This window comes from Parambassis ranga, unplaced genomic scaffold (assembly GCF_900634625.1).
Source record: "Parambassis ranga unplaced genomic scaffold, fParRan2.1 scaffold_24_arrow_ctg1, whole genome shotgun sequence".
Lineage (NCBI taxonomy): Eukaryota > Metazoa > Chordata > Actinopteri > Ambassidae > Parambassis > Parambassis ranga.
Window position 1 is genome coordinate 1,466,420 of NW_021144797.1, and position 14,453 is coordinate 1,480,872.

The 14,453-nt window shown below is 45.8% G+C and overlaps 2 non-coding genes across 2 annotated transcripts; both read right to left on the minus strand.

Annotated features, from left to right (window-relative positions):
• Window positions 1-736: 736 nt before the first annotated feature.
• Window positions 737-809, minus strand: trnav-cac (transfer RNA valine (anticodon CAC)). The gene has a single exon. It is a non-coding gene; the product is annotated as a tRNA-Val (tRNA).
• Window positions 810-2,864: 2,055 nt separating this feature from the next.
• trnas-uga (transfer RNA serine (anticodon UGA)) lies at window positions 2,865-2,946 on the minus strand. Its single transcript has one exon. It is a non-coding gene; the product is annotated as a tRNA-Ser (tRNA).
• Between the last annotated feature and the right edge of the window lie 11,507 nt (window positions 2,947-14,453).

The following is a 14,453-nucleotide window of genomic DNA, read 5'->3' on the forward strand; positions in this document are numbered from 1 at the left end:
AAGCGCCTGTTGCCAGGAAGTAGAGCCCAACTCCAACGCACGGCTCACAGATGAGGCAGATGTCGACTGTCTTGCTGTGAAAGTGACACAGAAAGGCGCTCGCAGACGTATTCAAAGGTTCTCGTCATTCTGAAGTTATGAATGTTGAATGTTATGAATGAAGTCACTGTTGCTAAAAGCAGTCACATCACTATCCCACCACTCCGCACCCACACGCATCTCTGTACAGACACTGCAGCTACTGCGCTCTTCCTTCTCAGCATTCTTCTTGATATTATTTGAATGTAATTATGTTGGCTACGATCGGACATTAACGTAAACAAAGCCACACAAGCACACATTGTGTGACGTCGTGTCCTCTTCTGCGCATGCGGGTCACTTCAGGGCCACAGTCCGTTGACACAGGAGAGTGGTAGCAGTCGCATATTATTTTGTAAACACCAAAAAATTGGATTTCACCAAAAACTCCTAATTGAGCATTAAGACCTGCAGTCTGAACGTAGCCTTGGAGAAGTGGCGAAACGTGTTCAAAAAACAATCCTTCAGTCCAGGTGTCTCGATGTAAACTCCTGAATAAACTGAGTTGTTCTCAGCTAACCAACGTGCTGCACTGCTTCCTGAACCAAACTGGGCCAGCTCTCCTCCTGCAGCCGCCTTTTCAGTCTGAATGCACTTCTTTCTTCATCAGTCTTACTATATCCCTACAGGAAGAAAAACTCTGAACAAAACAATGTTGTGTTTCTGCCAGGTTTCAAACCAGGGACCTTTCGCATGTGTGGCACACGTGATAACCACTACACTACAGAAACTCACAATATGTTTGCTTCAGACAATAGGGTGACCTTGGTGTCAGCGATTTCACGTCTGAAATAGTTCAGTTCTCTTGTTGAAGTCTGTTAGTCTAGGGTTATCATTTTTTTGTTTTCCGACGAAATGACAGGTGTGTTAAAGGGTTCAGGGTTCAATCCCTGTACAGGCCATTCTGTGGTTTATGCTGAGAAACAGTGTGACTTTAGTATGAACACACCTTACGGACATGCTTGGAAGAGTGACTTTCACCCAGACCCACCTCCACCACATATAAACCACTTTTCCCACCAAACAGTTAGAACTGATGAAGCTGCTTGGAGGAGCAGAGAAACATCTTCAAGAAAAACTTGAAAAAGAAAAAAGAAAAAAAAGTCCAGACGCTCTCTATGAACATGACCTGGATGACATGTAAATATACAGTGTGCTCTTTGTGATCGTGATCTGTATTCTGGCTCTAAAACAAGTGCCCCTTGTGAGGGTTGAAGTCACAATCTTCAGATTATGAGACTGACTCGCTGCCTACTGCACTAACGAGGCTCAGAAAGAGGTGAAACATGGTCTTATTTCTTTTTCTTTTTTTACCAATGTGCCAATGTGAATTAAAAAATGATTAAAATTATATACACTATTATTTATTTAATAGTTGTGATTGAGATATATATTTTGTTTTCTTCAACATTCATCATTCATCTAATGCAGCTACAGTATCTCTTCTCTCATCTTCCTCACCTCTCTTCCTCTGCCTCAGTGTCTCCTCTCTTTCTAAAGCTGAGCTCCAGCTGACAGACTCTTCATTCTGTCTGTTACAGTTTTAGCTGTATGCAGATATCATCCTGGCAGACAATGGTCCACTATAGCAGGATAATAACAATACTTTTTAAATGGGTGTTCACCATGTAACCATGTTCTATAACTCCTTAAACCAGCTGACTGCTGTCAGTCAGAGTGACTCAGCCTTCATGGATGAACCACACAGGTCAGATAACACTGTCCTCAGACCTGCTGTTCAGTCTGTTATGATGCTACGAGCACGTCACGCCCCCTCCCTGAACATGACCGGATCGTTATCATCACTCATTCAGGTCAACAGCAAATTAGCAAAACCCACATAGTAGCAACAAATCCTGCTCCTCCTGCTGTTCAGCAGCGAAACGTCTTTAAACCCTGTCTGTCTGTCTGTTTGTGTGAGGCTGCAGTGAGAGGGCTGTATGAGTTCTGCACACACGTTTCAAATTAAGATTAAGACTTTTCAATACTTTAAGGGCCTTCATTTTCCCACAGTTGATTCATCAACTTTTAATACTTTTTAAGACCCCGCGGACACCCTGACCTCAAATGTCACTTTGTATAACAACTTCGTGCAGTGAAACTGAAAGTGTAATGTATTTTATTGTGTCAGCCTGAAACCAACCATGTAGTGTGGTCGAACGAGACTACACTAGTGTGCATGTGCATGAGATCCAAATCCCAAACAATCCATGAACCAATAACACACACCGCAATTCATTTTATTCACCACTAGATGTCCTACTCGAGTACTGTGTCAGAGAGTGATAAGAGAAGATAAAACAGTGGAGACTGCGACCTGAACGCAGCGCCTTGGACCGCTCGGCCATCCTGACATGAAAAGCATGCTGTCCACAACAAGTTTGGAAAAGCTCAAGGATGAAAACTTAATAAACAATCTGAAATCTTCACTGACACTGATGTGGACAGACTGAGAGTGTGTCTGTCTATGCTATCTCAACAAGTCTTGAGCCAGAGATGAGATTTTTCATCTGGTCACCACATGATGAATCATTCTGACTATTGTAGTACCTTGAGATCTGCCTTTCCCAGGTGTTTTGTCCTTAAGGTGAAGCAGTCTCTGCCTCAGGGTGAAACTGGGTTTGAAATGTGCTGGGACGTTTTATCCTTTGCCTCCTCATTGCACACCAGTTGTTCTCGGCCCAGCAATTTTAAAATGACATTTTTTGGAAGTGTCAGATGGACTGTGCCAGGGTTTGGTCCTCAGACACGGAGGAGCATAAAGTGATCTTGGAGATGAAAAGAACCGTTGTTGGCAGGATTCGAACCTGCGCGGGGAAACCCCAATGGATTTCAAGTCCATCGCCTTAACCGCTCGGCCACAACAACTAGGAAATGGTAACAATGAAGAGTCTGATGACCCAGGTTGGTTCCGTCAATGAGTGCATGGTCTTGTCCAGGTTGTCCTGTGCAGTTTGGTGGTGGCGCTCCTTTACTTGTTTCCATTTCATTCGAAGGTAAATCTGCGCCGACCAGAGTCTCCGTTTGACAGACAGCTATCACAGAAAGTTAAGTCAAAGTCAAAATTCCAGAATGAAAAGCAGAAATCTAGAAAAGTGGCAGCATTCCAGTATAGACATCAGTATTCCAGAATGAAAGGCAGAATTCCTGCTCTTACTAATTTTAATTAATTTATTTTAATTAATTGCTGCTCTCACTGACACTTCTATCAGCAGTATTACTACACAGCTGACTGCATGGCAGTGAATGACATGCTGATTACAAACACAAGTCCACTGTGATGGTTCACTTAGACAGGCACTGAAATGTTCTTCTTTGTGGAGCCTCTTCCAAACCATGATCTGACAACTACTAAACATCCAAGACATGAACAATAAAAATCAACCTTTCATTCATGTTAGGCTGAAAACACATCAGAAGAGTCTTCGTCACTTTGTGAGATCAGTGAGGAAGAGTATGTTCCTCAAACAGAAAGTGAGACTTCAGTAGATGTCAGACAGCACAAGAGAAGCAGAAAGACTGATGTGAAGCATCAAGGTATCATGCTGAAGGTTAGTTCATACTTTTAGACCTTCCTCACTTTGTGAGGCCTCAAACAGTCTTTATGCTGCTAAATATTGTATTAGACAAATGGAAAAGAATCATTGTTGTGCTAATATCACAGATGGATAGCATCTCCATCACAGTCTAATATAATGTTGTGGTCCAGGTGCTCCTAAAGCTGTCCGAAGATGCCATGTTTCAGTGTCTCCTTGAAGCCTGTGTAGATGAATGTATGGAGAGCAGCAGCAGCTTTGTTGTGAATCACAGCTCTCAGTCCTTGTAAATGATTGGAATGCATGTAGTGCTGTTTATTTCCACATTGTCCTGTTTAGCTGTCCAGGAGACTTACAGGCACACGGGTCAAATGAACAGTAACAGTAACTCAAACTGCAGCAAAGACACAAACAATGTCTCATTGTAGTAAGTTAGTCAATCAGCTACAAGCTGAATGTCTGTCCTGACCTGGACACATAAAACTTCTGTCTATGCACACAATTTACAGCCATAATCCCGGTGAGGACAGTTGTGTGTCTTTCCACTCTCGTTGTTGTACAGTAAGAAGCATGAGCTCAGGACATTTTCAGCAGTAAATTTGCTCTGTTCCAGTTCACCATTTTGTCTGGCTCTTGTCTGTTCTGCTTTGAACTGCTTGTTAAACATTTTGTATTTATTAGTTATATTTAACAAGAAAAAAGTTTTCTTGGATGTTTTGGATTGATTAGGCTGGAATGAATGGCTTGGAATAGCTGGTGGTCTCCTGGGCAGTGACAGCACGTCTTCAGGTTCTTCAAAGTCCACCTGAAAGCAGGTGAAGAAGTGATTTACAGCAGAGGAGTCAAAAGGCAAGGCAAAAATAATTATGTACAGAGATACAAATACTGGAAGTATATGAAATGTACATATACACACGTCTGGTTTTATCTTCATCTTTCTTGAACAGATTAGTCCCTAAAATAATGTGTTCAAATAAGGTTTAGCTGAAAATATTCCCCTCCGTGGACCACCACCTTACTGTGGTGGAGGGGTTTGAGTGCCCAGATGATCCTAGGAGCTATGTTGTCGGGGGCTTAATGCCCCCAGCAGGGTCTCCCAAGGCAAACAGGTCCTGGGTGATGGGCCAGACTAAGAGCGGTCCAAATACCCTTTATGATGGAAAGAAGAACAAGGACCGTGACGTCGCCCAGTATGGGGCAGCCGGGGCCCCACCCTGGAGCCAGGCCCGGGGTTGGGGCTCGAATGCGAGCGCCTGGTGGCCGGGCCACAGACACTGGCTCTGGGGACATGGAATGTCACCTCGCTGGGGGGGAAGGAGCCTGAGCTTGTGCGGGAGTCTGAGCGGTACCGACTAGATATAGTCGGGCTCGCCTCCACGCACAGCTCGGGTTCTGGAACCCAACTCCTTGAGAGGGGTTGGACTCTCTTCTATTCTGGAGTTGCCCATGGTGAGAGGCGGCGGGCTGGTGTGGGCTTGCTTATAGCCCCACAGCTTAGCTGCCATGTGTTGGAGTTTTCCCCAGTATGTGAGAGGGTCGCCTCCCTGCGCCTTCGGGTTGGGGAGAGGTCTCTCACTGTGGTTTCGGCGTATGCGCCGAACAGCAGTGTAGAGTACCTGACCTTCTTACAGTCTCTGGGAGGGGTGCTGGATAGCGCCCCAACCGGGGACTCTGTCATCTTGCTGGGAGACTTCAACGCCCACGTGGGCAGTGACAGTAACACCTGGAGAGGCATGATTGGGAGGAACGGCCTCCCCGATCTGAACCCGAGTGGTGTTTTGTTATTGGACTTCTGTGCTGGGCATGGTTTGTCCATAACGAACACCATGTTCGAGCACAAGGTTGTCCATCGGTGCACCTGGCACCAGGACACCCTAGGCCGGAGGTCAATGATCGATTTTGTAATCGTGTCAGCTGACCTTTGGCCTTGTGTTTTGGACACTCGGATGAAGAGAGGGGCTGAGCTGTCAACTGATCACTACCTGGTGGTGAGTTGGATCCGTTGGTGGGGGAAGAGGCTGGACAGGCCCGGCAGGCCCAAACGTACTGTGCGGGTCTGTTGGGAGCGTTTGGCCGAACCCGCCGCTAAGGAGATCTTCAACTCCCACCTCCGGGAGAGCTTCACCCAGATTCTGAGGGAGGCTGGAGACATTGAGTCGGAGTGGACCATGTTTTCCACCTCCATTGTCAATGCAGTTGTCCAAAGCTGCGGCCGCAAGGCCTCTGGTGCCTGTCGTGGCGGCAATCCCCGGACCCGGTGGTGGACACCGGAGGTCAGGGATGCCGTCAAGCTGAAGAAGGAGTCCTATCGGGCCTGGTTGGATTGTGGGACTCCTGAAGCAGCTGATAGGTATCGGCAGGCCAAGCATGCTGCAGCGAGGGCAGTTGTAGAGGCAAAAACTCGGGCCTGGGAGGAGTTTGGGGAGGCCATGGAGGAGGACAATCGGTCAGCCTCAAAGAGATTCTGGCAAACCGTCCGGCGCCTCAGGAGGGGGAAGCAGTACTCTGCCAACACTGTACTCAGTGGGGGTGGGGAGCTGTTGACCTCGACTGAGGGGGTGGTTGGACGGTGGAAAGAGTACTTTGAGGGTCTCCTCAATCCCACCAACACGCCTTCTATTATGGAAGCGGAGGCTGATGACTCAGTGGTGGACTCGTTCATCACCTGTGCTGAAGTCGCCGAGGTAGTCAAAAAGCTTCGACCTGGGTACCTTAAGTCTCTGGATGTTGTGGGGCTGTCTTGGTTGACACGCCTCAACATCGCGTGGCAATCGGGGGCAGTGCCGCTGGACTGGCAGACCGGGGTGGTGGTCCCTCTTTTTAAAAAGGGGGACCGGAGGGTGTGCTCCAACTACAGGGGGATCACACTCCTCAGCCTCCCTGGGAAAGTCTACGCCAGGGTACTGGAGAGGAGAATTAGACCCATAGTCGAACCTCGGATTAAGGAGGAGCAATGTGGTTTTCGTCCTGGCCGCGGAACGCTGGACCAGCTCTATACCCTCCACAGGGTGCTGGAGGGTTCATGGGAGTTCGCCCAACCAGTCCACATGTGTTTTGTGGACTTGGAGAAGGCGTTCGACCGTGTCCCTCGCGGCATCCTGTGGGAGGTGCTCTGGGAGTATGGGGTCCGTGGCCCTCTGCTGAGGGCTGTTAGGTCCCTGTATGACCGGAGCAGGAGTTTGGTTCGCATTGCCGGCAGTAAGTCAGACCTGTTCCCAGTGCATGTTGGACTCCGGCAGGGCTGCCCTTTGTCACCGGTTCTGTTCATAATTTTTATGGACAGAATTTCTAGGCGCAGCGAGGGACCGGAGGGGATCCGGTTCGGGAACCATAGGATTTCATCTCTGCTTTTTGCGGATGATGTTGTCCTGTTGGCTTCATCAGGCCGGGACCTCCAGTGTGCACTGGGACGGTTTGCAGCCGAGTGTGAAGCGGCTGGGATGAGAATCAGCACCTCCAAGTCTGAGGCCATGGTTCTTGACCGGAAAAACGTAGTTTGTCCTCTCTGGGTGGGAGGAGAGCTCCTGCCCCAAGTGGAGGAGTTTGTGTATCTCGGGGTCTCGTTCACGAGTGAGGGAAAAATGGAGCGGGAGATTGACAGACGGATCGGTGCAGCTTCCGCAGTAATGCGGTCGCTGTACCGGTCTGTTGTGGTGAAGAAGGAGCTGAGCCGGAAGGCGAAGCTCTCGATTTACCGGTCAATCTACGTTCCTACCCTCACCTATGGTCATGAGCTTTGGGTAGTGACCGAAAGAATGAGATCGCGAATACAGGCGGCCGAAATGAGTTTCCTTCGAAGGGTGGCTGGGCGCTCCCTTAGAGATAGGGTGAGAAGCTCAGTCACCCGAGAGGAGCTCGGAGTAGAGCTGCTGCTCCTCCACATCGAGAGGAGCCAGCTGAGGTGGCTCGGGCATCTGGTTCGGATGCCTCCTGGACGCCTCCCTGGGGAGGTGTTCCGGGCATGTCCCACTGGGAGGAGGCCCCGGGGAAGACCCAGGACGCGGTGGAGAGACTATGTCTCTAGGCTGGCCTGGGAACGCCTCGGGATTCCCCCAGAGGAGCTGGAGGAAGTGTCTGGTGAGAGGGAAGTCTGGGTGTCCCTGCTTAGACTGCTGCCCCCGCGACCCGGCCCCGGATAAGCGGTGGAAGATGGATGGATGGATGGATGAAAATATTCCAAATACAAACATCCAAACATTTGCAATGTATATGCTGCACTAATCTCATTCCGTTCAGAAATAAACAAATGCATTTTCATTTCACAGTCACACATGTAACCAACTTAACCTCGTAACTTCATATAAGCGTACTTACTCTCTGGTTATGAGTCTAGCTTTAAGGTAACACAGACAACATGAAATTAGCGTCTGTTAGCAACATGCTATTACATGTTTCTCTCCCTTTGTGAACACTCGTAAAACATAAACAAATCTAACAACACTGTCTGCAGTCACTTAAGATACTAATGGAACAGATCTGATCACTGACAGGTGAGCTGAATAACACTGATGACCTGGTTACCATGGTAACTGTCAGTTCAGCATTGAGCTGTGTGAGTGCTGCTATCAGGAAATCAGAGTTAAACAGTGAGAGCAGAAATCCCCCAGAGGGCTGGACCTGACTGCTGTCCTGATAAAGACATGAGCAGAGACATGAGGAGGACTGTCTGGAGGACACACAGAGTGGACATGGGTCACAGAGTGCTGCTGCTGTTTGTGTCTCTGCAGCATGGGCAGCTGCTCCTGCTCCACTCGTCACCGGCTGATTGTTCACACCTGTGATCAGTCATCAGCCAATCCTGCTGCAGCTTCCATCTAGTATATGTGTCCAATGGAAGCTGAGCAACATGTCAGCTACACACATAGAAACACTACACATAGTTTGTCATATAAATAACATGGATTGAATCATGTTGTACAGTCAATGGAAACAAAAAGCACTGAGAGTGGTGCTGGTAGTGCAGCAGTGGATGGAGGCTGAAGTGCTGCCACCTAGTGTCAATATTTGGTATTAACTCTGACTACATATTCCACCTTTAACTCTCTGCCATATACTGTGCCATGTGTGAAGTGATAATAAAATGTGAATGTGAATTTATTGTAAAGAACTTTACTTATTATCCCTGTTATAAGTGAGCAGTGTGTGTGTGTGTTTGATGGAGTGTGTAATGTCTGCTCAGTGTTACTGATGCTGCTGTGTGTGATCTGAAAACTGATCAAACTGTGATGTGTCTGATGCTGACAGAAGAATCAGAGGTCAGACAGTCGGATCCTCCTCTGTGACACCTTTAACATCATATCAGAAATCTCTGTCTGCTTCTGGTACATGCAGCTGATCACCAGCAGGGGGCTCACTGCTTTGCTGTCACTCAGTGTAACAATGGAACTGTTAGAATGATGGTGCGGCTCACACAGGTGTGTGTGGTTGAGGTTAATCAGTGCAACAATGTCAGCTTCTCTCTACAGACTGTGAGAGAAACAGTCTGACTGAAGACAGGAGGAGGCAGAAATGTCACTGTGTGGATGTCAGCTGCCAGAAAACACCACAGAAGAAGAAGAAGAGGCAGAGGAAGAAGAAGAACAGAGAGGGGGAAGTGTTTGTGGTGACGGTGGATTGGAGTAAAGCTCAGCTGCTACAACAGAACAGTTTCTGAACACATGTGTAGCCACCAAAACTACACAGGAGGGTCCTGGCAAAACTGACATCAATGCTAGACAATGAGTCCACCCCCTGCAGGACACCCTGTCAGCCCTGCAGAGCAGCTTCAGTGGCAGACTGCTCCACCCTCGGTGTGTGAAGAAGAGATACAAAAGGTCTTTCCTTCCTGCTGCTGTCAGACTCTATAATAAACACTTCTGATAGGTGCAATACTCACACACCACAGTGTGCTTTTATTTTACTGTTATTTATTTAGTTGCACTATGTACAGTTTATAAACCACTTCTACCTCCACTCACCTGTGCAATAACTGTTAATATGTAAACTGTTTATAATGTATATATCTTTTTATTGGTAGTCTATTTTATGATGTATATATCTTTCTCTTAACTTATCCCTTGCTGTCTGTATGCCGTTGCAAAAATGCAATTTCCCCATTGTGGGACTAATAAAGGTTTCTTATTCTTAATCTTAATCTTACACCTGGTACAACAAAGGATCACAGTGAGTGGAGGACCAAGGCTGGAACCAGAGGACCAGAGCTGAGCTCTGGAGGCCAGAGAAGTCCTCCTGCAGCCTCTGCTGAGTTTGTTCCTTTTGGCCCTCTGTTCTTTGTTCTTGCTGATCTTTTTGCAGTGTTTTGCTGATGCATTTATATAACTATATCATGTGAGAATGTTTTTGACATAGCAGCCTGTATTTTGGATTATTATGTTGGACTTTCTCTGGACACTTTATTTTGGCTGTTTGTTTAGTTTCCAGGATCATCATTTCACTGTGATTCAGATAAAATTCAGATCACAGAAAGGCCTTCCTGTTCTCACTTCAGTGAATGAATTATGGTTTTGTATTTTCATTGGTCACCGAAGAAACAGTGGTGGAATTGTAACCTTTTAAATGGGATTCTGTTTGGTTACCATAGAAACCACTGAGGAGGCACTGATGGCTGTGGGGCTGTTGGGGTTGCTGCTGCTGAGTGGAGTCGTTCTGGTGGTCATTATGATGGAGATGCTGCAGAGTGGGTTCGTTGTGTTGGTGGTTGTGATGGGATGGTGGTCCCTGATGGGGTGCTGCCGAGTGGGGTCATTGTGGTACAGGTTAGGGGTGTGAAGTGGTCCCTCTCAAACCTGCAGTAGAAAGTCTTGAGGTCGCCAGCAGTGGGGGAGGTCGCCTCCTGTGGTTTGTGATCTCCACACTGATGCATGGTCGTTAGCAGAAAAGCTGTTTTTCAACTCTTCTGAGTATTCCCTTTTTCCTAACCCTTTTTGCCACCTTGATTTCCTTGGTGAGAGGGTTTCTGGTCTGCCTGTACACTGTCAGAAAAAAGGGTACAACTGAGGTCCATTTTTGTTCCCTAAGGTACAACTGCCGATGATTTACCATCACAGGTTCCAAACTGATTCCCATGGTACTTAAATGTACCCTTTTGTGTCAAAAGGGTACATTTAAGATTTAAGAAGATTTAGATCTTAATGAATGAAATATTCCAGGTGAAAATCTTCATTCAAGTAGAATATGTTGACAACAAATTAACATAAAAATGATCAATGTAAATCAAAATTATTCATGTGGAGATCTGGATTTGGAACCATACACAAAATAAAAGTGGAAAATCACATCACAGGCTGATCCAACTTGAGTGGAAATTGTCAATGTCAAAATGAGGATCAGTAGTGTATGTGACCTCCACGTGCCCTGAGGACCTCCCTGGCATCTCATCCTGGTACCTAATAGCAGTCAGGGTACAAATATCTACTCTAAATACTCTACACAATAACTTTATACAAGTCATACAATTATTTAATTTTTCCATCATGATGATCTGCAGCTTATAGGTAGTCTGGCAGATAAAAAAGTGCGTTGGGAGGAAACAGTCCAACATTTGGATAACATGGCCAATAATGTAGCAGGTGATATGCTTCTATCTGCTGGATACATAGTATACCTGGGACCCTTTACTGTAAGTTTGTTGTACCTTAGTGTGGCATATTGAAAATGTTTCTCTACAGTATATGTGCATATTTCAATGTATGCCTTTGTCTCTGTCCATGTGCCTGCATAATTGAATATATTTGTGATGGCCACAGCAGCATTTCTTTGTATTTTATTTCATTTCAGCGAGAGTACAGGTCAGCCATGGTCGATGAGTGGCTTCACTGTTTCCAACAGATGAGTGTTCCACACACTGATTGGGACAATCTCATCAACACCCTTGAAGATCCTGACAAGATCTGCTCCTGGCAGGTCAGAGGCTCGTCATTGCTGACCTTCAGGGCTGAAGACAGATTTAATTTGGGCTTACTATTTCTGTCCTAGAACTTTATATTTGACAGACTTATTTTTTTATGATTTTAACCATCCTGTTAAGAGGAAATAGGCTCTTACTCATCTGAAACATTTGGGTGCAGGAATTGCTTTTATCCAAGAAACACATCTCAGGAGTTTGGATAATGCTCGTCTTAAATGTGGGTGGGTGGGTCAGCTATTTCACTCAAACTTTCAAGGGAAAGCTCGGGGTGTTGCAATATTGATACATAAGGATGTTTCTTTCATGCCTTCTACAACACTAGCCGACTCAAATGGCCGCTATGTTATTGTGACTGGCAAACTCTTTAATCTCAAAGTTATTTTAGCTAATATATATATATGCTCCAAATTTTGATGACCCACAGTTTTTCTCCCGCATCATTAAATTGATCCCTTGTTTAAATTCACACCTGCTCATTCTGGGGGGAGATTTGAATCTGTGTCTGGACCCAGGGATGGATCGGTCATCGGTTAGGCCTGGTTATCCCATATCAAAATCTGCCTCTTGTCTAGAGACATTTCTTTCAAACTATGGTATCTCAGACATCTGGTGTTTTTTTCATCCACAGGACAGGAAATATTCTTTTTTTCTCCCATGCTCATCAAACGTACAGTAGAATTGACTATTTTTTCTTCAGATATTCTTTCATGTGAATATCAACCTATAGTAGTTTCTGATCATGCCCCTCTTCTACTCAAATTGAATATCACTGATACCAGGACTCCCACCCGAATCTGGAGGTTTAACTCTCTCTTATTATCGGATGAAGAATTTGTGCGTTTTCTTTCAGATCAAATTTCCTTATATTTAGATATTAATATGACACCAGATGTTTCTGTTTTGACTGTTTGGGAAGCCCTTAAGGCATACTTGAGAGGCCAGGTAATATCTTTTGTGGCTAAAAAGAAAAGAGATTCTAAATGAAAACAAATGGAGCTGGAAAGACAAATAGCTGACTTGGATAACAGACATTCACAAAGTCCTCCTCCTGATCTATACAAACAACGACTTCAGCTTGGTGCAGATCAAGAGACCCTCAGCCTCCCTAGAAGCAACCTCACTCATGCCCCCTCACTGGGAGTGATGCAGCCACAGGTTGTGTGTGTCTGTGTGTCATGGGGTGTTTAAAGCAGGTGGAGGTGAGTAGGAGAGAGAGGCAGGCCTCCACAGAGCTAGTGTGCAGGCCTGGAAGAGAAAAACAGCTCACGTCAAGAAAAGAATCAGATGTCAGACAGTCGGATCCTCCTCTGTGACACCTTTAACATCATATCAGAAATCTCTGTCTGCTTCTGGTACATGCAGCTGATCACCAGCAGGTGGCTGTTCTGTGTGTTAGAAATGCATGAATAAACAGCAGCTTCATGTTGATGCAGGACGTATGAGGGCGGAACACTGATGAGATGAAAAGATTCAGAGGAAAAGGCAGAAAGAGCAGAGCTGATAAGTCACATGACTGATGCACTGACACGCTCTCTAGTCAGCTCCTCCACCAATCAGGCGCTGCCTCGCTGCTCATGCAGCCAATCAGGTTGTAGCAGTACATTTAAAGCTTTCCTCTCTCTGCTGTCAGCTGTCATTCCAGATCACCTTTGAGAGCAGAACCCCCCAGAGGGCTGGACCTGACTGCTGTCCTGATAAAGACCTGAGGAAGACTGTTTGGAGGACACACAGAGTGGACATGGGTCACAGAGTGCTGCTGCTGTTTGTGTCTCTCTGGAGCTCCGGTAGGACTCTGCTTCCATGACGGATGTCTTTATAAGAGCTGGGAGAAGAGTGTGTGTGTGTGTTTATATTTGTTTTCTTCACTGACAATCTTATTACGGATAATGCTGCTAAGGATCACAGTGGAATTAGTCTGATTGTTTTTAAAGTTGTTATTATAGCAGTTTATGTTCACTGTGTATGCAAGTCCACACTGGATGTTCCTTTTTTAGGATTAACATTTATGGAGCCCCGAAAGGGAAATTTGCAATTTATTTATTTATATTTCACGCTGTATTTATTTCATCCCTAATATGCAAATCTCCTTTTAAGATACAAATCATAAAATACACAGTCCTTCTCTGGATAACTACAAACTTCACTACATCCAGTGGTTAAACAGACTGAGCCCTGTTGTTGCTGCTGTCAGCTACAGGGAGACATAAACACAGCGTGAACTGAATCAATATGAATTAAAATGGAGGAAACCTTTATTTGACCCACAAAGCAGAAATTAAATCAATACATGTAACATTCAATGAAAACATGTGGCAATAAATGAATGACTAATATGCCACCATATGAACGATCTGGCACCGCCTGGCTGCGGCTCCAAGCAGATGAAGGGAGGTTGGTGAGAGGTGATGAGGGTGATGAAGATGATGATCTGTTCTTATTGAGGGTGATGAAGATGATGATCAGTTCTTATTGAGGGTGATGAAGATGATGATCTGTTCTTATTGTCTAAACAGGAACAGTTGAAGCACAGCTTGCAGCCCCTGTATCTCAGGCTTCTCAGCTTCTCTTCAGATGTTTGGACGTTTCTGCTGGAACCTCTCATTTAATGACTCACATTTAGAACTTTTGACTTTATGTGGAGGATGGATTGATTTTGGAATGAGGATGCTTCAACACTTCAGGACTGCTTTGAAGTGACTGACTGGCAGGCACTCTGTGAACCCCACAGCCAGGACATTGATGAGATCACAGAGTGCATGACTGGATACATAAACTTCTGTGTGGACAGTGTTGTTCCAGTTAGGACAGTGAATTGTTACCCCAACAACAAGCCATGGGTGACTAAGGACATTAAAGCCATTTTGAATAGAAAAAAGAAGGCATTCAAAGAGGGCGACAGGCAGGAGGTGCGAGCTACACAGAAGGACCTGAGA